Source organism: Pyxicephalus adspersus, chromosome 6, assembly GCF_032062135.1.
Source record: "Pyxicephalus adspersus chromosome 6, UCB_Pads_2.0, whole genome shotgun sequence".
Lineage (NCBI taxonomy): Eukaryota > Metazoa > Chordata > Amphibia > Anura > Pyxicephalidae > Pyxicephalus > Pyxicephalus adspersus.
Window position 1 is genome coordinate 100,670,280 of NC_092863.1, and position 25,813 is coordinate 100,696,092.

Consider the following 25,813-nt stretch of genomic DNA (forward strand, 5'->3'; position numbering starts at 1 on the left):
ACCGTAGGAGTAAATGGATAAATTAACTTTTAAGAGTAAGTAGTTATCTTTTAAAGTTGGGGGTATATAAAAACCAGAGTAAAGGAGAGACACAAATTCAATGAGAAAAATAAAACAAATGAAGTCAACAAAGAGAACTTAAAGACAGTAAAACATGACAGGGGTTCTATCCCCTTTCTGCAAATACAATTGCAAATCAGAGGCTCTAACCTTCCCAAAACTATTTGCAATATAAAAACAACATTCAACTTCAAGCTGCCTATAGTTCTTAATCCTGCCAGAAATCCTGTGAAATTCTATTTTTTCAATTCTCATAAGAGAAGAGACATATGTAGTCCAAACAAACTTCCTTCTATGGGTGACAACGTTGATCCATAGACAGAGCATGGTCAGACAGTGTTGTCACCATAATACAAAGTGTTTTACGGGTAGGCCCAATGAGTGAAAAAAAAAAAAGGGAAACAAAAACCTGGAAAAAAAACTAATGCAGACACAACATCTAGGAAATGGTAAGAAGCAATATTTTTCATTTTTGTTTCCAGGTTTAGCTCAGACAAATAAATGCATTTCTTGTTTGTGAGGGACTCCTGTCACTGACCTAGAGCAAGCATGCACAAAGATCTGGATCCAGTTGGATCAGTATGACAGCCAGAACATTGGCATTTTCTGAGTTCAACAATGGCAGTCTGCAGGAATTACCTTCACAAGGAACAGCAGGATGTAAATGTATTGTGGTAATACCCTAATACCCCCTAATACCCCACCCACCCTCATGAAAGCCTTTCCAAAATCCTTTGATGGGTGGGAAACGCTATTGTAGGAACATTTCTGCTCCCTATCTCAATGGAACCAGTAACCATCATGGCTGCCTGTAGACTTCTATCATGAAGGCCGGAAGAAGATTGCAAAGGAATATCCAGGAATGAGCGAACAGTACGGGTACCCTTGTTGGAACTTTTGGGGACCTTTATCTCAAAGTAAAGCATGTAGGTTAAGTAAAGTCAACATATTCTAATTACTCTACCACAGGCCTGAAGATCTTTCTTGGAGTTTTCCTTTAAGCCCACCCTTGATGCCTTCCCATAAATGTTGTGCACCATCAGCATGCCCTATGGAAGGTGTAAAGTGCTCTGGACCCCCGGCAGGTTTGTCCCCACAGATCATCGTTAATAAGTTCCATCAACATTAGCCAAAGCGAGGATTTCCCTTTACACTAAAGAGAACTCCTTTTACTTCCTGTTGCGTCAACGGGATGGGAAATAAAGACAAAACTCCCCAACTGCACACAAACAGCTAAAAGAAAAAGGAAACTGTAATCCTTAACCAAATCTTGATCTAAAACTATACCAAAACTTTTGACTTTAGATACATTTTAATCCTCAGCCGTCACCTGCCAGCGCCGCTTTATATAGCGTGGCAGGTTGGCTCTAAATAAACGCCGCACACCGCAGAGCGTAACCTGTGGACAGATATGAAAATGTTGGTGTGTGCAGAGGTAATCAGGCGTGCGCTTGTTTATCCAGGTAACCGATACAAAGTCAGATACTCTTTCGGTTACATTTCCCAGCAAGAAGAGGACCTGCCGCACACACTTCGGCTCTTACCTGACCCCACCGGCAGACGCGGGCGAAGCTTCTGCCCCTAGGCCGACAACCCCACAGCGTAGACACAGCAGTTAGTGAGGCCGAGCAGAGAAGTCTGGCTGGCCCGGCGTAATTGGAAACCAACAATAACTGCAAACAGCTACAGCAGGGGAGACAATGAAGGAACAGAGAGGGAGAGACGCATCTGTGCGCATGAGTAGGACTGCAGGCTCCAGCCCTCAGCATGCAGGAGGGGGAGGGGGAGAAGAGACTGAACAGCTATTAACCACAAGAAACGCATCAGAGGGATCCGACTTTAAACAAACGACCTGAGAAGAGATTATCGTGTGCACCGGCCGCTCGAACACCCGCAGCCAGCTCTACTCTTCGTCATCTGCTTAATTCCAGTCTTTGCACATAGTAATTATGTCTGAAGATAATCATTTCATCTCTCTTAAGAGGCAACACTGATAAAGGGGTGTACAGACGTTAGACAAAAGTTGAAATGATCGATTAACGATATATGAAATACGATTGTTCGCAGACCATGCCTGGGGACTGAACAGACGCAGAGGAGATTGGTAAGAGATTGGATAGTGGCATAGTCACCTTCTTTGCCTACACAAGCGCATGCGTTCCTAACCGCAGATCGCTTGTCAGTTTTACACACGCTAGATCGTCGGAAGAACGGATCCACTAGGACGGTCGTTCATTTTACCCCAAAATCCTCCTTCATCGTTCACAAATGGTTATAGGACGATAAGTCGGACATCTTTCGAGCATCGATCGTTTTAAACATTTATCTAATATGTGTGCGAGTCTTAAGTGTCCAGAGACTGACGGATTCTTCGTAAAATTCCAAGAACAGGGAGCATTGTTTGGAAGTCACATTGACCCCTATGTGTGATTTGAGGATGTGCGATTTACCCTGGAAAAAATGCAACGATATAATGATTGACATACAACACTCTTTTGCGATTGACTCATATTTAATGTATCATTCACTTGTGCAAAAGGATGGTACAGTACAATATGATTTTAGGACAAATCAAAGAAAACAAGATCTGGCCTGGGCGTTTTTTTTTTGTTTGACGTTTTGCCCAAATATTAACTAAAAACAATCAATAGAAAATAAAAAAAGTTTGATCATTTTGTTGCTTTAATTTAAAATATTGCATACGAGATTTAGACCTGGGAGCCAATTTGATAGACTGCATGTTCATTTGCAGATGGGAGGAGAGAGCAGAGTGAATACACAGTATTCTGCTGCTCATTCACTCTCCATTCAGAAAGAGGGCGGGGACCAGGCTGTATTGCTTAGCTGCAGAAAAGAAAACACAGGTCACCAAGCTGGATGCGCTATCTGGCAGGAATGTGTAAAACATAAGACTAGCTGTACAAAGCTACAAATCTTTTTGTGAGTAAAACATCTCATATATTCTTTGGCTGCAGTTCAGCTTTGATTGTACAAAACCGAAAGCTGCAAAGCAAAAGGGTAGCTCTGCCTATTCTCTTCTTTATTGGGGTTATGAGCACCCTGAAAACCAAGGAGCCCTGCAATGACCCCTCTGACAGATCTGCCCTCGCTTTCTGTTCTGCCTAACCTAAAAACCTTCACCTGGACAGGAAGTAGGAGGAAATTTCCCAAGTGGGGACACCTAACCCAACAAGTATCCTACTCCCCCACCAGCATTTCCAATACTAAAAAACTATAACAATTATACCATCATTTTTATTTGGTATTGCTGAGCGTGCAATAAAACTTTCTTCTTCCCGAGGGTGGAGGATGATGATAAACCAGTTTCACAAAGAATGAGTGGAGCCGTCACTTATCAGTCATCAAGGTAATTCCTCTGTGTGCCTGAAAACACTGCATTGCCATTGCAGATAACATCTGTTCAGCTGAAGTTTATGAATATTTTTAAACACACAACAAGGAGAGTTTTCCTTATCAGTTTCCACTTCTTGGTAAATAAAGTTCCTAAAAGCAACTCCAGGCATTTCCTAGCCCTTTTCCTAAGCCAAACGACAAGATATTGAAGGCCTCGGTTATCAGTATTTAGGTGTATTTTATTTCAAGATTTTGAGAAAATAAGCAAAAAACTACAGACATGATGAATGTGCGGGAAAGCGGCACACACATGACACTTAATGGCTAAATTGTGCAATGGATTATTCATTAAATCTGCACTCTAGCTACTCTTTCATTAAATCTGCCCCCAGCCTCTCCTTTATTAAATCTGCCCTCTAGCCTCCCCTAATTTTAGCCCAATTGTACTGGCTTCTCGCGGAGAATGAAATTGCTTACTCCATTTTCCGACCTCTTCTTATTGGGCATAGAAGCTGCAGCAAGTCAGATACAGCCTGCCTTATTTCCAGGCAGGAGGATGTTCATCACTACCGAAGCCCCCTACTCCCAGGCCTAACTACCCCTGGCACGACCGTTTTTTTTACTTGATTCCAATTTTGTTGTGGCTGGCTTGTATTTATGATTTGTCAAAATGCACGTGTGTAAGGCAGTACCATTCATTCTTAATAGCACCCTATTGCACCTTTGCAAAACAGGAGGGTGAAGCATTTTCGGCTATCCACGTCACGGTCTGTATGATGTGGAGACTTCCCATTGGCTTTCCAGTGATGGGGGTCCTCTAAGAATCCAGGTGTTGATTTCACCGTGGTATAAACAGAATAGACAGGCTGGATAAGGGGCCCTGCACACTTGGCACTGGTGATGGACCTGGACCATGGACTTGGGAGTAGGTGCAGGCCTGAAGTGGAACAAACGACCCTATGCTTGACACTGCCGTGCCAGCCACTCGTTCATTTGCACTGCAGCATATATGAGCAGCAGTGAACAGAACTGAACAAATTACTGCTGGCCCCATTCATTCTTTTTTGGGCTGCCAGGTAGAAGCTGCATGTACTGTCTTCCCTGAGCCAGTGGGTCACTGGCATGAAGAAGCAGTACGTAAATCACAACCTCCCTGCCAGTCCGAGCATAGCCTTAGAACTTTGCACACACGAATGGGTTACATATGCAAAGGATCTTTAAACCTAATTTTCCTCTGTACAGCTTGTACCCGTTTTCTGCTTCTAATGCTGTAAAATGCCCACGCTTTACTGCTCTCTAAGTCTACGGAAGAAAAAAAAGTACCCACAAACCGAAATACCACTAGAAAAACAAAAAGCCGCCTCTCTCTCTCTGGATTACAACCTCTCCAAGCCTGCCAAGGTGAGCAGAGAGATTCCGCATTGATCGTAGATAATCTCTTTCAATGCGCCGAACACATAGACCGCACTGCGCCTCAGCACGAGGGACGTGTAAAATGGTTGTTGATCTTAACGGTGAGGCTTCCTCAGGATACAAAAGCGCTAACGCCGAGCAGGGATCAGAAATTTCCCAAAGACTTTCACTTTCATGTGTAACAGCTTGAGGCCAGCTGTGCATTTTACTGGAACATAAGCTGCGAGTGGGAGTTTACAGAAACCGTGCTTTGTGGTTTGTGTAACCTGCATTTGGGGTCAGCTTGTACAGTAACCAAGTCATGTCATATTATTTCCTGAAAGAATAGAAAACATTCGAGGCAGGTGACTCTCTGAGGGGTCAGAGCCAAAAACCTCTGCACTGAATTAAATAAGGCACTTAACAAAAAACAGCGATTTGTAGAGCAGACCACAAAGGTTCATTATGAACATATACCCTCCATTGTTTTCTAAAAAATAAAAAAAAAATAAATGCAAGCTTTACTTACTCTCCTAGCTCCAGATACGTTGATGACTTCCTCTTTGGACCAGTGCTAGAGGTCATCTTTGGGCAGAAGGATACTACAGGTCATTCTTTCCATCTCTGGTGAATTCAGTCGGCCATATACACTGCCTAATCCTCACCTGAATAAGCTCAATGTTCTCTAGGTGCCACTAAAAACTATGCAGCCACCTTTTGCTTGAGAATGTTGCCGTAACATCATTGGGTCGGCTGGAAAACTGAAGGAAAAGGTATGTACTTTTGTTTTTGTTTTTTTTTAATTAATAATTAAAAATTAGAAATGCTTTGATCATAGGGGAAGACATTAAATGTTGGGTCACCATCAAGGCCACTTGTTCTAATGACAACAGTCCAAGAGAAGATCATCGCTCACGTCTTGTATTGAGTTCTTAGGCCTGTATGTATCTTGAGAGTGAAAGGTTCCTTTGAAAGTTATGCAAACCTCAATCGGTACAGAATGTTCCAATGCCAATCAAATAAAGGCTGCAGCAAAATATGCCACCTTTTCTTACAACCTAAAATCTTACGACCACGCAAATTACAAATAGATGGTATTGTCTGTGAGCAATCTGGTTTAAAAATGCCAAAATTATGTACAGCAAGGGCCCACCTAAACAATCCATCAAATCAAGCAGGCCCTTGAAATACCTAATTGATATATTGTATATATTGTAAGACCAGCTTTAGAATAAGGTTCTTGTTTTGTTACTAGTATTGCTTGGCTTAGAAATGTACAAATAAACAACGGCGAAATGTTCGGGTAATTGCCTTAACATTCATATATTCCCGTGCTAGTATTTTGATGTCGAGCTTCGCAAGTCGGAGGTGAGATCGCTAGGTGACAACCTCAGCTACACAGGTCATAAATTACCGCGGGAACAAAGTGTTGCTTGTGCTGTCGCCGTACAAATTATCAGCGCGTCAGTTTGTGAGCCAGTTACTATTATCTGCAGGGCACATGTGTGAGGCTGGAGTGCCAGCTATGAAACAAAAGCCTCCATGCAGCTGTTCTCCTGGCTAAGGCATCCATAAACCGATTAACTTTTCTGTCCCAGAGTCAGGCAACACATCGGACGCAGGCCTGCATGGTCAGCTGGGGAGGGTGACTACAACCTAATAATAAACTCAATTAGAGCCAAATTAAAGGGTTTTTCTAAACATAATTTTTAAGCATTTGCTTCGAATAATAAAATTTTGCGTCTGTATCCCACATCCTACATTTTGTGATTGCCACTAGTTCATGACTGCAGAATATTTCATTCTGTAGTTTTTTTGAATGTTTAAAAGGGAATTTTCTCTTGTATCTTCATGATAGTAATTACATATCCAAAATGGTAAACAAAACAAAACAAAAAAAAAACATTTTGTCTATAAATCTACCATCCAAAGCTATCCCTTGGAAGTGTTTTGGGTGGAAACTTGTGACGGAGCTCTGTAAAAGAAAAGGAAAATTGGCTGGCCCCATATAACAGTAAGCTCTTTTTGCTATAAATACCAAACTGTGTTCTCTTCCTCTTGGGAGCTTTGGGTTTCCCAGCCCATTATTGTATGTTCCAGATCCTCCTGGGAACCCCACATAATAGGAACAGTGAATGAACACAACAGACCCAAGAACAAAGTATAAGGATGGTAGGAGCCTCTCGCACTGGACACAGCGGGTGTACAGACCTGGGAACGGGAATTGTGGGAAACCCTTATAATGGCCACAGCAGATGTCGAGGCCTGGGAACTGAGCACAGGGATGGTAGAGGTCCCTCATACTGGGCACAGCAGGTGTACAGACCTTAAAACTGAACACAGAGATAGTAGGAGCCCATCATTCTGGGCATGCAAGTGTACGGACCTGGAAATTTAGCACAGGGATGGTGGGAAACCAATACAGTGGGCATAGCAGGTGTACAGGTCTGGGAACTGAGCACCGGGATGGTGAGAGCTACTCATACTGGGCACAGCAGGTGTACAGGTCGGAAACTTAGATAGAGTACTCACCACCATTGGAGTCCCAAAGAGACTCACAGAGGGATTTACCTCTAAAGCAGCTATGAAAAATTGAATTATTTCTGTCTGACACTTAGTCAACCAAAACCTAGTGAGGAAAACCTCAATATAAAGCAGACAGAAGTCGTTCACTATTAAAACCAGCAGGTTTAATCCTTGACATAGGGACCTCTCCGTCCTCGACAGATTGTCTCCGACGATTGCAGCATGGCGGAAGTCTGCGTTTGCTGTGCTCAGCAGCCTCGCAGCACTGGTGTAATTTGTAACACAACACTAGGGAGAGCTAATTGACTACACGCCTCTCAGTTACACTGTTGGTAACACAGCGAGGGAAGAATATGTCGAAATGCGTGTCTACAGCTGTCCAACTAGCAGCACGACCTTTGATCGGATTCCTGGTGAAACACGAGCCCAGGCTCATCTGTTCACAGAGAACTCGCAGCCTGTGTACTCAAACAATCCCACCGATTACCTTGAGCTACTGCTAAACCTAAGAGAGGGGAATGCATCGAAAAACATGAGTACTAATTACTGAACCGCTCCGGGAACACAGAAAAGCCACACGCGTTCGGTGGAACGCAGCTAACATAATTTAAGGCTGAGGTTTAATCTGATTACCATTTGCCTTCCCTGGTTTCTCCCTTCTCTATTATCAACATGTTAATAGAATATTTAAATAAAACACTTTTTTTTACCTTATTTTAGACTCCGTGATGTCTATGTTTGGATTTATGTGCTTGTCTGTGCAATGCAGGTAGAACAGGGCTGGTGGGATGGACCAGCAGGATGATGGACATAACTTCTTGTTAACATTACAGCACCCTGACTAAGTACTTCTCTCAAGAGCCTTGACTATGTACAAGCACCAAAGGTTCTGCCATCTTGGGAAAATTTTGGGTCAGGTAGGGCTCACGTTAAAAAGGTACAGCTTCTGGGGTTTACACCTTACTCCAAAGTCTATTACCTGAAATTGTTCCCACCACTGAGCAGCAAGAAAAGAAAAAACAATAAGGATGAAGGCTCTAGAATTTGAGCTTCCAACAACAAGTCGACAATGGCAGCCCCCATACCATTGCATTGACTTCCTTTTAACTACTGCTCAAAAGCAAAGATCCACAGTGGTTTCCTTGACTCTCTTCTGTCTCCAAGCTCCATACACATTTATGATCCTTAAATAGCTTTTATCAAAGTAAGGTCACATTAAATCACGGTGCAACTGTCATAAATACAAATGACTCAGCTCTGTCAGCAACAAGCCCTCGGGGAAAATTATATGATCATCTGTCGAAATAGCGGTATATCACCTAACCAGAGCATTTATTACCATCGGCAAGGTAACCCAATCCTTCACAGGACATTAATGGATGAGATGAGGATGGGTTGGGGGATGGCCTAACGGGAAGTATTCTCGGCAGTGATCATATTAGCAGTGCGTTAAACTCAGCATAAAAATGGATTTTCATGGGCAACCAACAGCGAGACTCCTTCACAACAGGAACATGCATCAAAGCCTAGCAGTACATATAAACTCATGCTTTTCACAGGTTCTCAAGAACTTGAATCATACATTTATTATTAGCGAACATTACCTGGTCCCATTTTCATAATCTTCAAGCGTGATTTTTTTCTGGGGTTCATTCAAGGATCCATCTGGACGTTTGACACATTCTTAACGGGAGAAAGAATGGACAATCTTTCACTTGACCAGAATTCTAATTTTTCTTTATATTTTTTTAGACTGAAAATATTTGAAATGATAGAGGTCGGTTGAATGTGTAGACACATTGACCAATGAATGTGAAAGGTCAAAGACTGGTATCATGTGGATGGGCAGCTCAAGTAGGCCCAGGACTTCATGTAGGAAAGTCAACAATTGTGTCTACCTGGCTATCTCACTTGACTTTTCAATTTTGGGCATATGGCAGAGATTGTCAGGTATTAGGAAGACATGGCAAGAATAAAAAATGTTGAAGTTGAAAAGAGCTTATTTACAAAAAATATTTTCTTGACCCTCTCTTTTAATGTTTGTGTTTCACAGTCATGGACAAATTTAGAAGGAAACATACTGGAGCCCCTCCAGTGAACGTCTGAAGAGATTAATCACAAAATATAATATGCGGTGGAAAGAGAAACGGGATACCAAGGCCTGGCTTCAATAATATCTTACATTTCTCTAACTAGTCTAAACACAGAACATGAATCAGACAGATGTCTTCTATTTCAAAAATCTGCTCAGGCCAAACGAATCCAAAACCAACATCCAAGACACGGCCTTTGCCAGAAAACACTATAGAGTGACCCCAACTTCACAACACCGCACCATAGAGTTTAATCTTTCTCCAACACGTTTGGAAGGCCAAAAGGGTAACTCCCTCTAACAGGAAAAACTTATCAATTAGTGGCTGTCCAGGAAACTCAGAAACTGTGCTTAAAAGAGAAATGGGAACCATCTAAACTCTGGACAAAAAACTAAAAAATTGGACACACCTTTCTTGGATGAAAATTCATCAATCTCACTTAGAATTCCATTTTTGTTTTAATATAGAGTTCCTGGAGCTTTGGCTAAAAAGAATACACTCTTTTGGGAAGGTTTTTCAGCAGTTTGTGGAATGTGACTGTGGGAAATTATTGGCAGGGCAGGTGACATTTTTAAAGATGTCCTAGCTTGAAATAGGTAATTCAATACATCATGAAGGTGTTCAGGATGGTTAAGATAAAAGCTCTTGGTAGGACACTTGATCTACTCCAACCACACCAAACTGGTCAATCCATGTCTTGCATTGGCTTTGTGCATGAGGGCACAGTCAGCATAGAAAAGGCCTTTACCAAACCATACCCTTCAGTTACATGAATATTTTTGGTCACATACTTTTGGCCATGTTGATATTTGTGATGGTCAGATGGATCACAAACCTCTGACCTTGGATTTGTGGACTATGTACATAACATACTATCAATCACAGAGCTTGGACTTCATTTGCAAGATGAGGGCCAAAAATGAGGTCTATTAAGCATGCAGGCTGTGTTTCCAGGATCTGTTTAAATGCAAAGTTTGACAATCACCTTTAAAGTTTAGATTTTTTTAAAGCCTTTTAAGTTTTTATTTTAACTAGTTTCTTCAGTCCCGCATGAATCTGGGCAAGAGTCCAGAGAAGATGTCACCTTTGAACACTGCAAAATGCTCCAGTGTACTTTCACCGGCTCGTTTTGTATGACCCTCTCTTCATCCTCCCTCTTTCTCCATCAATGATACATAAAGTCTGTCCCTTTCGCTCAGTCTTTGAGGAGACTTCCCAGTCCCTGTGGGAAACGAACTCTACCAGACGCTGAGCTAAAGGAGCCCTCTCTGTTCTTTTCATTCAGGAATAAGGGGGAAATGGGGAAGGGGGGGTTGGTTTGGAATGGACGTTTAAAAAAAAAAAAAACCATGAAAGGCCCTTGATTAGGACAGACCCAACAGGTCCAAAGCAAACAAACAAAATGAATAGTTACATCTCATTCAACTCCACCCCTTCTGTCAATTCTATTTTCCAGCTGTCGCTTAAAAGGGAATGTTTTTCTCCTTTTCTCTATTTAATGAGAGACAAAAACGGTATAAATAATTAGAAGCCTTAGTGTAGCTCCAGAATAACGATTTTTTTTTTTTTTGCCGTTGTCTAAAAGAAAAAAAAAATCTTTAAATTAATGCCGACAGTACAATTGCACATGTACATTTGGACACGGGATTGTTTAATATATGTTCCATCTATATGTATTATTGTTAAAGCTGAGATGAACAGATAAAATACATATTAGCAAGATGGGTTACCTGCCAAGAATTTTAAATGAGCATCTCGTGCCCAAATTTACCTCAGCACTGCCCTGTCTGCCAGGGGAGGACACTTCATATATTTTGCTGAAGTTAAGTAACACATACAGGTCTTGTCTCTCCCGTCAAAGAAGCAGCAGCAGACTGATGAGCTCTTCTTTCTTTTCTGATCAGCAAGTTGTTTTTTGGTATATGATACTGAAACACAACTGATTTCTTTTCCATTCTTTTTTCTGAGTTCTGCTAAATAAGGTCTACAGGAGGCCGATAGGTAAATTTCATAAGAAAATGAGTAGAAATGGTTTAAAAAAAAAAAAACCACCATAGGTGCCAAAATCTTTCAAATTTAAATTGGTTTTACTATATGGTCAATACCTAAACAGCGCATTTTCTATAGATTTAGAAAACCCTATATGATGGGTACAGAATTAATAAACCGGTGATGATGGAGTTAAAGGCAGATTTCAGGACTAACTGTAAAGACTATGAGATCATGGGGAGGGGAATATTTAATGCGATAAATACTCTATACAAGGGCTATCCCCATCTGGCTGTCTAGGCCGGATAAGTCTCCCCAGGGGGTCTAAAACTGCCCATGGCATTGCAGATGAGACCAAAATAAAAGCGGGAGCGAGAGAGATAGGGGACTAAATTAGCGTGGTTAAATACAAGGAGGGAGGAACCAATAAGTACCTGCAAGAGGGGGATAATTCCCACCGTATCCACGCTCTGGTACACATGACAGCAATGTATGTCACTGATACAGCAGACCACAATGACATCCTTATTGTATCTTACACTCAAGAGTAATATATCACAGCTATCCAGAATAAGAATAGAAAAATCTGTTGATTCTGCCACATATCCCACTGAATTTAAATCATCTCACACGTTTCCCAGATATCTTCTACAAAGCTGACCTCTATAGGTTCAGAAGATAAGGAGTGCAGCAAGTTTTTGTAGATCAAAGTTAAAAGAGTAGCCTAAGGGTGACTATATTATCCCTCCAATGATACAGCACAGTGAGTAAATGCTGTCACTCTAGAGCGGCAAATTTGTTACTGGCACATTACTGGGTGCAAATATAAGAGAAAAGCTTTAAAGAGGAACTAATAAGTTGCAATAAACACAACATTGTTTCTCCACTTTTTAACAGTAAATCTTTAACACAGTGTATTTCTTTTAAATGGCAAATCATTTATGTACCTTGATGTGACTTAATATTATCTTCTTTTTATCTCCTTTACAAATAGTGTTCAAACATCCTTTACAAACAGACTTTGAGAAGAAGGGTCAGGACTAGGAATCAAATCAGGTGTGCTGTATAAAAATGTGCCGATGACGAACATGATGAGATAACAATGAGCAAAGGGATGACCTCATCATTCTCTTTTCACTGTCTGATCAGCAAATTTAGGATGAAGAGAGGACACGACTGTACCTCATTTGCATTTCGTAATTGTAGCGGTGAAGGTTTGGTCATCCACCCGACTTTGATGTCTGATGGGGCTGTGTAAATCTTAGGGACTGGATGGGTAGAAATAAAATTCTTAAGCTACATACAGGTGCTAGATTTTAGCAACCAAGACCAAAGTCTTGTGTCACCAATCTTGGTGGAACATTGAACAATTAACAACTATGCCCACTGCTATTTGCTTACACTCTCCATCCCTATTCCCTCAATGCTTAATTGGTCAACAGTTAATTCCCATTATTTCCTCTAGACAGGACTACAGTGGCAAATCATGCTTATCAATTTGTTCACTGGAATCAGAGAAGTCAAGATTTGCTAAGAATTTCCAAACAAGAATTCTAAAATCCAATGTGTGGAAGTTTGCATTTGAAGCTGATCTCCAGGCTCCTAATTATCAAAACATTATGCAAGGCAGGATCCATTCTACCAACTATACAAAAAAATATTGTGGCCAATCAAATGTACAGCCTTATACCGCTATGCTATCGATATACAGGTCAAATCAGTGGAAGAGGAAGGGTGGTGGTGACCATAAAATGCATGCTGCCAGGAAACCACAAGTCCCAGGATCTCTAGCAGAAGCAATTTCTGAGAATAATGAGGTGTGATAGTTGTTGGGTATTGGGTGAAGAAGTCATTCAGAAACCAGTTCACGCCTTTCACTGCTAAAGCAACAAGTAGACACTACCAAATATTTATCCAGCTTCAGGTCACACCCTTTGCCAGGATGTCAACATAGCACAGATAGTGTTTTGTTGTATTGACTTTTGAGGGTTATTCTATAAGCAGGCTGACAATAAAACAAGGCCTCGATGACGGTTACCTACTTAAGAAAAATTAAGATTATCGAGACAGCCCAATAATTCATAAAAAAACTATTGATCCGTAATTAAATGTGAGATTTATTAATGCCCATGGTTCAGCTTTCAAACTTTCATTACTTGGTGAAAAGCATGTGGAAATTCCACAAGATGAGTTTAGGCATTTCCAGTGAAGCTGTAAGCTATGGCATCCATTAAGAAGACAACTGGGTGCCTCCAACTTCTTGGGAACAATTTGGGACGATCCTTTTTCTGTCTCACTGTACACAATGCTAGGTCTATAAATAAATGGTTTGACCACCTGGAGATAGAGGAAACAGATTAGCCAGCACAGAGCTCAGACTCCGACCCTACCGAACACAGATTAAATGAAATGCTAATTACGAGTTGGGCCTTCCCATTCAACATAAGCATATGACTTCATACATTTTGACAGAATGGGCACGAATTCCCAAAGACACCCTTTAAATCCTTATTGGAAGCCTTCCTAGAAAAGTGGAGGCTAACTTAGGAGCAGAAGGATGCTAACTTCATATTAAAGACCATGGTTTTTGGAATGGAACGTCCACCAAGACGTGAACACCTACATCTACAAACGTATGTGCAAATATTCAGGAATCAGAAGTAGTAGTGAAATGGTGATTGTCTTTAGTTGATCTTTCCCAAGCAACTAGGCCTAAACCAAGGAATTCTCTTCCTAACTTTCCCAGACACTTATAAAATGAAAACATTAAAGCAAGCTCTCCTGTATACAGTTGAAAGAAACGTTCACTTGTTACAAATAAACATCTTTTTTCATGCCATAATAACTTCCAAATCCATTATATCACCAGCCTGGGAAAAAAAGCCTCTCCTTTCCACTATGAATCAATATTCTTTGTTACGGCTGGGAACCAAGTGGCCTTGTAGTAAGTAATCCTCCACTCGAACACTCAAATGGACACTCCAGTTCTTTCTGTAGGTAGCAATCAATTACAATAAGCCTAGACTGGAAAAGGGGGGGTGGGTGGCTTGAAAAAAAAAATGTTCATTTATTTACATTTTATTCAGACTGATTACAGAAAAAAAAAAAAAGTTGTCTTTGTCTGTATGTCAGTGCGATTAGGTGGCAGAGTTTTTAGCCTCACGGGAGGTAGGAGGTTTGCGGAATACCCTTGGGAAGACGTTTCTATCGCCTGACCCCCGATGGGAAAAGGAACAAGGCAAAGTGTAAGTGCGATGTAGAAATCTCATTTCTATGTGGCAATGGAAGTGTCAGACAAAAAAAAAAAAGTTCCAAGCGGCATTGACAGGGGAGTGCTAGACAAAATACTCATTCTGCTCCTGTTGCCTTTTATTAACTCCTACAACGTGTCTTTGCGTCTTTGTGAGGGTCACTTGGATGAAAAGATGGCTTGGCCTGACCAGCACCAATAAAAGGGGGATTATCGCTAGGGGCATCATATAAAAATGTCATCCATGGTACTGATTAGCACAACATTTGCATTAAACAAAAATAGTTTAAAAATACAGATAGCATATTAAGAATAAGATTGGATAAGAACTGGCTCTTCTTTGAATGGAAACCCTAACTCAATGGCACTCCACCACTGGCTGCATTGTATTTCTTAGGGTGGGATATATTATAGTGACAACAGAGTACCATGCCTATCTCATGTTTGGAAATGGCCACTTGGTCATTTTCTGAAGATATGATACAGAAGCACAACTGAAAGGCTGGGACGGACCATCCATGGCTGGGTGACCAGGTATTGGTTGCAGATATACAAAATTTGAAAACTACTTTTGATATTACATTAACATGTTCAAGTATAGTTTTAACTTAATGTAGAAAGGAAGCAAAGTTCTTTTATTTAATTTTTTTTTAACCTACCCAGATTCTGAGAGCCAATTTTTTTTGTCTGTGGTCTCCAAACCATGTGGCCACAATCTGGTTCTCTTTATTTCCCTTTTTACGGTGTCTCTGTGTTGACTTCACTGAACATGTGCAACGTATTCGCTCTTAGTGGGTCCAGCTAACTTAGGCTTATTACACAAGCCAATTTATACTTCCAAATTGATAGAATGATCTAAAGGGAAATCATCAGCTGACTGATGACTATTTTTTTTATTTTTGATCAGAATACTAATCAATGAGACACATTAGACTAAAGCTGCCTACACACTTGCAATTTTTGTCGTTGGAAAGGATCTTTCACGATCCTTTCCAATGACAAGGGGCTGCAAGATGCATGAACGATGCTGTACATACAGCACCGTTCATGCTCTATGGAGAGGGGTGGGGGGAGAGCGACGGAGCGGCACCCTGCTGCGCGCTCTCCCCTTCCCTTTCATTACGATCGGTTATCGTCCGTGGATCCGGCAGGTCGGTCGTCCGGAAGATGGACGACACCGACTGAACACACGGAAGATTTTCGCCCGATAATTGGCCGATGCCGATTATCGGGCGATAAAAATCTGCCGTGTGTACGTAGCTTAAGAGAAGAGCTAATTATCATACCATGTGTTCAATGTTCTAGCTCTTTTAATAAAATTTATCAGATTGGTTGGCCCAGCACAAAGTTTGCAGTGCACGTCCTAGACCTATTTAGCACCTGTGTGAGCTCCCAACAATAATCACAAAAAAAAAAAAAAAAATATAGATATAAGCATTTGCTGGGCCAATGTGAACCTTCTATACAGTGGAAACAACCAATATACGAACCATAAATGAGTTAGAAGATGGGAGGGAAACAGACAAGGGTCAGTCTTGCTCTAGGATGAGACAAAGCACCAATTTCTTTCTACTGCTGGTCTCATTCGGGCATTTGGTGGGGACAGAGCACCACAAAGCAAAGAGACTATTCTACCGGGTGGATTTGTATCTGTTAGGCTCATGTAAACACACAAAGGTGGCAGACAGACAAATGAGGCCATGGGCTGGGAGGACATTTCATCAGATAATTACACCGAGAAGCAAATGTCAGAGCAGGCCAAACACAAGCTAGCACAGGCTGGCACACATCATGGTGGAGCCTCGTCAAGTAGGCCAGAAGCCATTTTTTCAGCCGAGACAGTGCTTGAGGCTGTAAAAAGCTGGACCAATATCAAGATCCTGAAGCCCAAAAAAAAAAAATCAGCTGCCGCCTGACTTTTTGGAAGTTATTCTATGGTCGGTAATGAGAAAGAGTGTTCCTTGTTGCCATAAAGGAAATTAGAGCCTTTTTATTGAGATTGTGATCACAGCAATAAAACTTGAGGTTCTAACACTAACCAACTGCATTTAAAGAAATTGCTCTTCGACAAAGATAGTCCAGCCATCCTTACCGGGCATTTTACTTCCTGGCTGTTCTTGGCTCATACCTTCCATTCATTGGATTTCTGTTCTTTCAATGATGGAGGCTCAGTACAACTTGTGTGCAGGGTGCTGCAATTCTTTCAGAAAGACATGCTCAGTACTCAGCCAGCCTTCCCATCAGCCATACTATGTCTTCGTTGCATACAGAAGCAAAAGACCTATTGCTGACCTCACTGGGTCTAAAAGTATGCAATTAAAAATTAACATGATAATGGGGGGGAAAGGAGGAACTAGTGAAGGAATAGGAGCAGAATAAACTTCATCTGACTCATTTGACAAATATGATGTTGAAGAACCATTGGCGACTCTTATTGAGTAATTATTTTTTGTGAGTGACCACCCCAACAACAAAATAGCTGCCAAGGCAACATCATTAGCTTTCAGTTGATAGGATGTGTTTTTTGCTACCCTGACTGTACTTGTACGACCCTTCACTAAGCAGACAGAGGGCTTTTGTTTTAGTGTAAGCCCCCAGACTGTAGAATAACTCGTACATTATCCCGCTGTCAATTAGCAGTACATTATTTAGGAAGGGCCAAGCTTCTCCGCAGCTACTCATGTGTGACTAAATATCCCGTCTCCTCATTCAGGGGACAGGGGTAGAATTTACGGCTCTTCCCTCCTAGGCCTCAGAACGGCTCTGGAGAGATAGGAAAAACACCCCCTCTTCCCTTTTTCCCTCCTCCAGCCCTGTGGCAAAGGGCACCATTTATTGTGCTGCCAGATAAAAACACAAATAAGTCTGTAGACAGAACAAAGCTTGCTGCAGACACCCCGCCACACACAAAGTATTTGATGGCACTTAAAAAACAAGGAAGGCCATAGTAAAAAGGAGACACATTCCAGTCCCTGCAAGACTCTTCTGCCCCTCCTGTCACTCTCTAGACATTGGAACTGCCACAAGCTGATTTACTGCTTTGGTATAAGGCCACAGCACCTCTGGCCTACAGCTTAAAACACTAGAAAATCACATTATCTGTAGCTGTGTCATCTGCTGTGGTTAACAGCTTCCCCCACCTCAACCTTCGCCAGCAGGAGTAAAGGTCCCTGGACCGTTATCTCAGGTCACAACCAGCAAGTAAAAGCATAGAAAAATCAAATTTTTAAAAAGATTCTTTTTTTGCAGTGATCTTCGTTTCCATAAATTACTTCTTTATTTGCAACGCACCATGCTGATTTCAACTCCAAGAGGAAACCATTGGCTAAAGCTACATACACACGTGCAATATTTGTCGTTGGAAAGGATCTTTCACGATCCTTTCCAACGACTAACGACTGAACGATGCATGAATGAGTACTTTACACTATTCTGTTCTATGGAGAGGGGAGGGAGAGGAGCGGCACCCCACTGCCCGCTCTTCCAATTCGCTTACATTACGATCGCTCGTCGTTCATTGTCCCTGGATCCGGCAGGACGGTCCTTCGGACCATGGACGATGGGCACTGTACACACGCCAGATTCTCCTCCGATATCGACCCTGAGCCATTGGATGTGTGTACGCAGCCTTAACTTGCCCTGGCCTCCTTGAATGTCATAGCCCCCTTCTGTTCCAGTAATATCTCATTATTGTCTGAGTTGGCTCAGCCCAAAGTCTCTCCTATTACCTACCTACCAAACCAGGAGCTGCAAGGGAAAGGGCAAATAGAAAAAATAAGTTCAGGGTTTCTCAACCAGGATTCCCTTGAACCTTGGGGTTTCATAAGCAATTTGTGCCTCTTAGATCAAATTAAGCGACACCAATGATATTTTGGACTGAAGGGTGACATTTTTCCCAATGGCCAGCAATGTAAGAGGCATCGTTCCAATGAACACAATGCCACTGTATTGTGAGCTGTGTTTATAGTATTTATAGTAGGGGTTCCCTGAAGACCTAAATGTTATTTCAAGGGTTCCCTACGTTAAAAAGAATAAGTGAGGCTGTTATAGTGTGTCTTTTGAGTCTGTCAGCATCCCATCCAAGATGGCAGCACTTATAGTAGTAGTAGTCTTGAGGCTATAAAAAGAACCATTTATGGGTAAATATAAAATGGTAAATGCAGATATAATTTAATAGGAATATATTTAAAATGAATGAAAAGGAAGCTTACTGCTGGTAGGATCACAAACATAACAAAAATAATAAAACTATCAATCAAAATATATCCAAAACGCCTAAACATGGCACCAAAAGGTTTTTTTATATTTAAAAAATCCCTTTAATTAAAATCTAAAATGCTTATACCATTGCAATACAATCTGACCAATCAGATCATGCATTATAATTATACTTCATTTCGATAGCATTGACATATAATTCGGTGCTGTACACGCAGTGCCTATAAAGCAGACACTGGAGAGGCAATCAGACAAAAGGCAGTTACAATATTTCTGATGCGGCGAGGAAAATGCAATACAATGCAGGGTGAGATTTTACAGTTCACTAGCTGCACAAGTTCATTCGTAGTCTTTTTATTTCTCACCTATCAAGACTGCTGATTTGGCAGAGGCCCATTGTGACAGACAATTGCAGCTTTGTGATAACACCAACCCTCTGAGCAAATTTAACTAGCAAATATTGCTCGGATGGCAAATAGTTCACCAGTAATGGGAGGCGGCAGAGGCTCAAGGGTCGCCCAGTGCGGCAGGAATCTAGCTGAGCAGAGGAAAAACAAAGCAGGGTATTCTTTTAATTTAAAGGCGCACGGTCATCTGAATTCGGGTGGAAAAAAAAATAAAGTTATAGCTTTTATTTAGCTATAGGGGCTATGTCAAAGCAGAAATGCGTACGCTTTTAAAGTGCACCTCAGCATTTAAAGATATGGGTGTCCCAGTAACCCATTCTATTAGCCATAGCCAAAAAAAAAAAATTCCTCCTTTAATAAATGCATAATAAAGTAGATGCTACTGATATGTAAATTTTGACTTTTCAAAACTCAATAGTTAAGGCTTCATTTACATCTCTGACCACACCTCCTGTTGTAGACCTTTGCAGGCAGAAGTGACACAAGACAGAAAGCCCTGGGGGAGGGAAGATGTGTAGAACCCCAGTACGATTCTTAATTCTTTCCCATTGTAAATTTTTATGACTTCCTGTCTGGAAGAACTGCTGTTACCAGGTCAGAAGGTGAGGATGGGTAAGCTCTAGATTGCAGTACAAACCAGAAAAATTCCAAAGGAGGCCATGCATATGGGCAGCACAGTGGTTCAGTTAGCACTCTGGCCTTGGGTCCCAGGTTTGAATCTCAGCCAGGACAATATCTGCATGGAGTTTGCAGGTTCTCTCTGTGTTTGTGTGGATTTCCTACGGGTAATCTGGTTTCCTACCACATTCTAAAAACATGCATTACTTACATTAATTAGCTTGCCCCTAAACACTGACCTTAGACTGTGGTAATGACATATGACTATGGTAGGGACATTAGATTGTGAGTCCCTTTGAGGGACAGCTAGTCACATGACTATGGACTCAAAGATCAACGTTTGATCAACATATTGATTATTAATTGCTTGGGGTTGCCTGGTATCTCGCTGATCAAGCCTTGGAGGTGGGGGGAGATGGGGTGGAGGTACAGAGTATGCTTGTTTACCAATGGGCGAATAATGGCCACATACCTTTGTACCACACCAAGCCATAAAAAGCTAACAGTGGGGGTATTTCCATAGATTTTCGATTGGGCCATCATGGTGGTATTCCAGGGAAATGATCAGTACCAGGGAGATGTTTATTATTTACTTGATTGTGCAGATGTCATTCAGCGTTCTCCCCAGACCCTTTTTAGCTGGGCGCACCACCCGGCACTTTTTAGAAACCACTCAACTATTTTTGGGTGGTTACTGAAGAGTTGGGTTGCAATACAAGGGCCACCACCCACCTACAATTTCTTTCCACTCAGCTAAAAAAACAATTGGGGTTGAACATTGTCATTATATATCTATCTGTATGCATTGCCATTTTTTCCAAAACTACAAAAAGCATTTTGGCCTCATGACACATGACAGCTTTTGCACAATCACAGATCTATGAAAAACCAAACTGGTGACAACCCAGCTTAATTTCAACCACTAAGGGCTTTCCAAAATATTAATAAGGTTCCTCTCCATCTGAGATTCAAACAATGAGTTTTCCTTTACAAACCCCGATGTGAAATGTGACAGCGGGTGATCTATTGTATTTACAGCTACAGTGAAATGATTTCTACCGTCTTCATACCGCCAAGCACCCGGCTTCTATTTTTGTGCTTGACCTACATAGGGTCTGTTTTATCTTTGTGGAGGAGGCTGCAGATGTGGTTCTCTGTGCTGGTTGCTCATTTAAACTGGTCCCTGCTGACAGCCAGGTGGTTTTTCTGCCGTGACCTAACTGGCGACATCAAAGTTCAGTCCACATGTTCTAATTATAACAGCGTGGGAGAGAAAGGCAATCAGAGTGAATATTCAGCTGTAGGCTTACTGCTTGTACACATTCAGACCCTACATGGCCAACAGGGCTCGGTATGGGGCAAAAGAACCCAAATGCTGGACAAATGTTACCCAAATGCTGGACAAATGTTACCCAATTCCCTACTGGGTCTTGTACATCATAGTAAATCAGTGGATTCCATTGCCAAAACATCTGCACTGGTATCAATTGGTGTAGAGGACACTGAAATGGATTTTATTTTTAATCATTTGGTCAGTGACAACTAGAAAGCAATTGTAGCTGAAAGCTGTGTGGAGTATGGTCAGCATTAAAGTTGAGGCACAAAGACTTGCACAGATCTGTCATAGCAACCAATGATACAAATGCACCTTGTGTGTACCAAACACCTTTATAAACCCAGATGTAACCATAAAAAAGTAGAGACATCTCTGTACTGTACATAGGTTGTGCATATCAGAGGTTGGACTATGTGGCCACCCTTCAAGTCCAAGTCGAGTCTCAAGTCATTGACACCATATCCCAAGTCAAGTCACCAAGAACTTATCCAAGTCGAGTCCCAAGTCAAGTCACTTTATTTATCAGGTTGTTTGCTGCAAGTTGTACTTAGTCTGTTATAATGGCTTCCTCCCCGCATTTCTTGCATTCTAAGTCCACTAAGTTGGGCTTTCTCCGCTGACAGCTGAAGGGGACGGGGAGGAAGGCAGTGAGGCTTCTGTAACACCGCCTTCCTCCACCGCCCCTTTCAGCAGTCAGAGGAGAAAGCCGTGGACTTAGAATGCAAGGAAGGCGGCGAGGAAGGCGGTGTTACAGAAGATTCACTGCAAGTCGAGTTGCAAGTTGCTGGACAAAACCCCCAAGTCGAGTCACAGTTTATTTTTTAGGTGACTTAAGTCGGACCCAAGCCCAAGTCACGCAATTCGAGTTACAACCTCTGGTGCATATAAAGCAGAGTTGGGAGAAGGACACAGCAGGACCACAAACTGCAGATAACAAAAGGAAGAGGGCGGGAAGACCAGTCATCCTGCACAGCAAGAGAGGGCAGCAATGACTGGTCTTTAGTACCGGAAGCTCCAACTAAAGGCAGGGGGGGGACCAGTCACTCTGCACAAGGGGCCTGATTTATTGAAGCTTTCTACGGCTGGAGAGGATACACTTTCATCAGTTAAGCTAGGTGATCCAGCAAACCTGTAATGGATCTGGACGAGGATTTAAAACATTTGCTGTCAAATAGCAATAACTTTAGTACAGGAAGCTTCAACTAAAGAAAGGGAAGTGATACAAGACCAGTCACCCTGCACAATTAAAGAAGGCAGCAGTGACTGGTCTCCAGTATAGGAAGCTCTAACTAAAGGACGGAGCACATTCAGGAACAATCATCCTGAAAGTAAAAGAGGGCAACAGAGACTGTCTATTAGTACCGGAAGCTCCAACTAAAGGAAAGAGGGAGGATACAAGATCAGTTGCCCTGCAGAAAAGAAGAGGGTATTAGAAATTGGTCTTTAGTGTAGGAAGCGTCAACTAAAGGAAGGGGCCATTACTACCATTACTAGAGTGGGCACACTCTTGCACGATAAGAGTGGGCAGTAGTGAAGGGTCTTTATCCAGTTTTATACTGGATTACCACACATACCTAGAAAAAATGCATTAGGATTCCAGTACGAATACACATATCTTATTTCTACATTTAGAATTTAGCTTTAAGGGATGTAAGTGTGGGGTTGAAGGAAGGTTTAGCTGACAAGGTAAGAGAGTAGTGTATGCACTTGCTGGTACTTTTCCACAAGCTGGGGGCGTGTCCTGGACCAAGCTGTACTACTGATGGCTAGCAGAGGTCAGGGATTTTGCTATGCTGCCTGATAGTGGTGCAGTTAGGAAAGTTTGCATATATTTGTTTATATATGGAAGAAAAGGGAAATGCACCCTGTGCCTAGCCAACATTGCAAGGGGACCTGAGATTGAAATAGAAGATAAAAAGTGAAATTGCTGCATTTCCATGTCTTATTGTTTCCCTACATTGCCTCAGTCTGCTCTGGGACACTATAACATTGCTTTACCTGTGACAGGTTCATGTCAAAGATAGCAGTTATCAGCACAGTTCCCATACGGTGAGCGCTTTTTTACGTATGTGCAGTCACTTAGACACGGTCGTTAGCATAGCGACTTCCACAGCAGCATTGGATTTCAGGTGAGCCATCAGCTGCAATGTCACAGAATCAATTAGTGTCACCGGGGAGAGAGAGTAGCCCAGGGGAGGGAGCACACCGATGTGGCTTATTTGGGGATAAATAAAGATGGTAATTGGAGAAATATTGAACGCTGTTACTATCGGAGAGAAGTCCTCGAGGACTCGCCACTTCAGCAGGAATTGAGGGTAACAATTGGAGATGACAACGCGGCTTGAAATACGATACCGCAAAATTTTAATAGACTGAAACAATGAACAGCTAATGGCTTAACAAAAAGGAAAGATGGATAATCTAGGTCAGAATGTACCGTGCTCAGCCAAAAAATACAGGCTTACTTATTAAATACAAGAATATGCCATTTCCTTTCTTTCACAGAAAAGGGAAGAAAATCTTACAAGGTAAGAATGATCATTTTTATATTTAGAGGTGTTTGATATTCTCTGTTGGCGGCCACATAAAAGAAAATTTTAGCTGATTGACCTACTGTGAGATGGTCGTTTTGGAATATTTTATAGTTTTATATTAGGAAATTCCTGATGTCACAATAATCAGCAACAGTATGCTTCAAATATACTCACCCACATGACTCCCCTATCTGTGCTCCATTACAAGATGCCATCTTCTTCCTTCTCTTCTTCCTTCCAGAGATGGTCTTTGACCATCTTGATTGGCCGTGAAGGAGTGACGTAACTCCTGCATAGGTGTGCGGAAGTTTATTTGTCCCTGGCACACCGAAGGAAAGCCGGGATTGCTAGGTTTCCCTGGCATGCACAGCTCATCTTTGTGGCCAGAAACACAGAGCGGTCAGGCAGGTAAGTCAAATTAACGCAGAAAGGACGTCAAAGAAGTAGATGCTGACCTTATCTATTCATATTGAAACAAAAAAGGGTGAATCCTTTGAAGAGAAAAGCAGATGAAGACCGAATAATTAAAAGAAATTATAACCTTGCAATAGATAATTCATATAGATCAGTGAATGTGGTGATCACTTTGCAAAGAATAGCCAATCACATGCTAAAAATCTAACAACAGTGGATTTTCCCAGCATATGAATAGATAATTGAAGTTTCATTCACTAAGCCAATTGAAATATCCAAAAATTGGGCACCAAACAAGTGCTAACTGCACACTGACCATCCATTTGAACAAGCCCTTTGTTAACTCATTCATTTTGCCATTCACCATGTTCTCAAACGGATATATTAGGTTCATTACGATTGCCGTTGATCTTAGCAGAGCTTCTATTGTTACTGGAACAGTAAGCGGTGTCAGTCTTCTCATGGCGAGTCCTCCTCCGAATCAGAGGCTAAAGTCTAGGTATTCTCTGCCGTTAGATGATACGTTGGAGGTGTACAGACATTACTGGCTTAAGGCCTAAAACCACAATATAATTAGACACAAATGAGAATGCACGGCTGTGCCTGTGATCCCAGGCCAAGCCAGGTATAACTAATAGAATAGAGAATGAATGGGATAATGGGAGCCTGTACAAAGGACTAGGCCCAGATCCTATTTCCTCATGTAATCCACAACGGTATACAGCAAGCTGCAGTTTTAGCGCTCTACAGGGTATTGTGGAAATCAGGATCATCCAGGCGACTTCTTACAGCATTAAATCTGATCATAGGAAGAAATAAAAGTGCTGGATGGCTCCATCGTAGAACATTACATAATACATTTATTATCACAAAGCCATATGTGACCACTTATGGACCCAAGCCATTGGGACAAGTCTACTTTTAAGGTAAACATGACAAACTTCATGTTGAAATAATTACCCATCAAGTTCTGTTAAGTGTCAGATGAGATAAGATTTGTCATCTGGGTTTTTTTAGTTCTCTTTGCAACCATTTAAGAGGCTGTGTACACACGTTCAATAATTGTGTTGGAAAGGACAAAAGCTATATAGAGGGGGGAGGGGGAAGTATGACGGAGCAGCACTGCACTCTCTCCCCCTTACCTCCATTATGATCGATCGTCATTCGTGGATACGTCAGGAGGGATCCATGAACAACGCACCACTAGCGCTGTACACGTCAGATGCTCGCCTGATATCAGCTCTGAGGTGATTATCACTCTAGAATCATCTGACGTGTGTATGTGGCCTTCACTTCCATTGCGATCGATTGCCGTTCATTAATCCGCCAGGACGGATCCATGAACGACGAATGTTGAGAGCTGTACACACGCCAGATGCTTGCCTGATATCAGCTCTGAGTGGATTATCGTATGAGAATCATCTGACGTGTGTACCTAGCCTTAGGTCTACCCTATTCTTCCCTTCTTCCCCTAATCCCCATTTGCTGAATTGGTGGGCACATATACATTAGCCTGAGTTTAGAGTCTCCTTTATAAGCTAATGGTAAGAAATGGTAGATACCATGTTGGGTATTAGGCAATATGAACTCATGGTCGGTGTCCCCAAAGTTTAAAGGTTCCC

General features: G+C 41.8%; 1 protein-coding gene across 1 annotated transcript in view; it reads right to left on the reverse strand.

The window, feature by feature from the left end:
• The window catches only part of SETBP1 (SET binding protein 1), a 129,823-nt gene that overhangs the window by 53,047 nt on the left and 50,963 nt on the right, over positions 1–25,813 (reverse strand). The window lies entirely within an intron of this gene.